The sequence below is a fragment of the Danio rerio genome, chromosome 7, assembly GCF_049306965.1.
Source record: "Danio rerio strain Tuebingen ecotype United States chromosome 7, GRCz12tu, whole genome shotgun sequence".
NCBI lineage: Eukaryota > Metazoa > Chordata > Actinopteri > Cypriniformes > Danionidae > Danio > Danio rerio.
In genome coordinates, this window is record NC_133182.1 from 107,501 (window position 1) to 110,000 (window position 2,500).

The following is a 2,500-nucleotide window of genomic DNA, read 5'->3' on the forward strand; positions in this document are numbered from 1 at the left end:
GCCACTGGTCCTCCAACACTCACTTGGGGGATGGTGGGTCTTATCTTGCTCTTTGGAACACTGCACAAGCCTCGTCAAGGCCCACTCCTCCAACTCTCACGCTGGGGGATGGCTTTCCTGCTCTCTGTCTATGGGTGGTGGGTTTCCTCCATTTTTGTCAAAGTCAAGCCGATTCAGCTCACCCTGTAAGAAGGAGAGAGAAGAAAGAGAAAGAGAGAAAAGGCAAAGAGTCACTGGTGGTTCCAACACTCACTTGGGGGATGGTGGGTCTGTCCTCTTTTTGTAGAGTCAAGCCGATTCCCCTCACTCTCAAGAGAGGCACTGTACAACCAATAGTCACTTGGGGGATGGTGGGTCTTATCTTGCTCTTTGGAACAGTGCACAAGACTCGTCGAGGCCCACTCCTCCAACTCTCACGCTGGGGGATGGCTTTCCTGCTCTCTGTCTATGGGTGGTGGGTTTCCTCCATTTTTGTAAAAGTCAAGCCGATTCAGCTCACCCTGTAAGAAGGGGGGGGGGGTTAGAAAGAGAAAAGGCAAAGAGTCACTGGTGGTTCCAACACTCACTTGGGGGATGGTGGGTCTTTTCTTGCTCTTTGGAACACTGCACAAGCCTCGTCGAGGCCCACTGCTCCAACTCTCACTCGGCGCATGACTTTCCTGTTCTCTGTTTAGGAGTGGTGGGTTTCCTTCGTTTTTGTCAAAGTCAAGCCGATTCAGCTCACCCTGCAAGAAAGAGAGAGGAGGGGAAGGGAGGGAGAGACAGAGAGAGAGAGAGAGAGAGAGAGGCACAGAGGCCATGGTTGTCCAACACTCAATTGGGGGATGGTGGGTCTTTTGTTGCTGGGTGGAACACTGCACCATGCCACAGTCGTCCTACTCTCGCTGGGGGATGGCTTTCCTGCTCTCTGGCTAGAGGTGGTGGTTTTCCTTCGTTTTTGTCAGTCAAGCCGATTCAGCTCACCCTGCAAGAGAGAGAGAGAGAGAGAGAGAGAGAGAGAGAGAGAGAGAGAAAAGGCACAGAGACTATGGTCGTGCAACACTCAATTGGGGGATGGTGGGTCTTTTCTTAAAGGATTAGGGTTAGGCTTGGTAGGGTTTGAGGTTATGATTTGGGGTTTAGGGTTAGATTTGGGTTTAGGGTAGGGTTTGGGTTGGGGTTAGGTGTGGGGTTAAATTTGGGTTTAGGGTTGGGGTAGGGTTTGGGTTGGGGTTAGGTGTGGGGTTAAAGTTGGGGGTAGGGTTTGGAGTTAGGTTGAGGGGTAAAGTTGGATTTAGGGTTGGGGGTAGGGTTTGGGTTGGGGTTAGGGGTGGAGTTAAAATTGGGTTTAGGGTTAGGTTGAGGTTTAGAGTTAGGGGTTTATGGTTGTATGGTTGGGTTAAGGTTAGGGCACACTTGTCCAACTCTCACTTGGGGGATGGTGGGTCTCTGGTAGAAACGTGATAGATCCTTTACCTCAAACACATATATGTAATTACACACACACACACACATATATATATATATATATATATATATATACATATGGGGTGGCCGGGGGACGAGGTATTTTTATTTATTTTTTCAGTTTTTGTTTTTTGCCAAGTGAAGCCAATGAGATGACAAAGTCTCACTTGGGGGATGGTGGGTCTCTGGGATATTTCTGGTAGAAGCATGATATATCCTTTAACACACACACACAGACAAATATATATATATATATATATATATATATATATATATATATATATATATATATATATATATATATATGTGTGTATATGTAGGTATGTATATAGTATTTTATCAGTTTTTGTTTTTTCGCAAAGTGAAGCCAATGGGATGACCGGGGGTCTGCGGTGGCAGGTAGTTTTTTTTTCCAGTTTTGTTTCTTCTACTACTTTTCTTGCAAAGTGAAGCCTATGGGATGGCCGGGGATATACTCTGTTTATAATTATTATTATTTTTTTTTTTACAAAGTGAGGCTGGTGGGTTGGCTGTGGGTCAGCGGTTTTTTTTTTTTCTTTCTTTCTCGCAAAGTGAAGCCAATGGGATGACCGGGGTTCTACGGTGACAAGTAGTTTTCTTTTTCAATTTTTTTTCTTCTACTACTTTTCTTGCAAAGTGAAGCCTATGGGATGGCCGGGGGTCTACTTTTTAACTCTAATTTTTTTTTTTTTTTTTTTCTCGCAAAGTGAAGCTGATGGGGTGACCGGGGGTCTGCGGCAGTTTTTTTTTTTTTTCACAAATTTCTTTCTTTTTTTATTTAAAGAGAAGCTGATGGGCTGGCCTGGGGTCATCGGTAGGATTTTTTTAAATTATTATTATTTTTTTTGTTTTATACATTTTCTATTGGAAAGTGAATCCCTCTGTGTGTGTGTGTGGGGGGGGGATTGTGGGGGGGGGGTTAGGATGTTATCCTTGAATAAACTTTTTTTATTTTTTTATTTTTTAACCAACTAAAAGGCGATTCACCTCACTCTCAAGGAGAGAGAAAAATAAGGCACAAAGAGTCGACGTT

The 2,500-nt window shown here is 44.3% G+C and overlaps 1 long non-coding RNA gene across 13 annotated transcripts in view; it reads right to left on the reverse strand.

The window, feature by feature from the left end:
- LOC101884617 (uncharacterized) overlaps positions 1 to 2,500 on the reverse strand; it is a 53,613-nt gene that overhangs the window by 3,574 nt on the left and 47,539 nt on the right. For 12 of the 13 annotated variants that reach the window (XR_012382931.1, XR_012382936.1, XR_012382927.1 and 9 more), the window contains 2 exons: positions 567 to 964; positions 1 to 500 (listed from right to left, as the gene is read on the reverse strand). The exon at positions 1 to 500 is cut by the window's left edge and continues 70 nt beyond it. This is a non-coding gene — a long non-coding RNA (uncharacterized lncRNA). The remainder of the gene's footprint in view (positions 501 to 566; positions 965 to 2,500) is intronic. The other variant, XR_012382928.1, reaches the window with a different exon arrangement.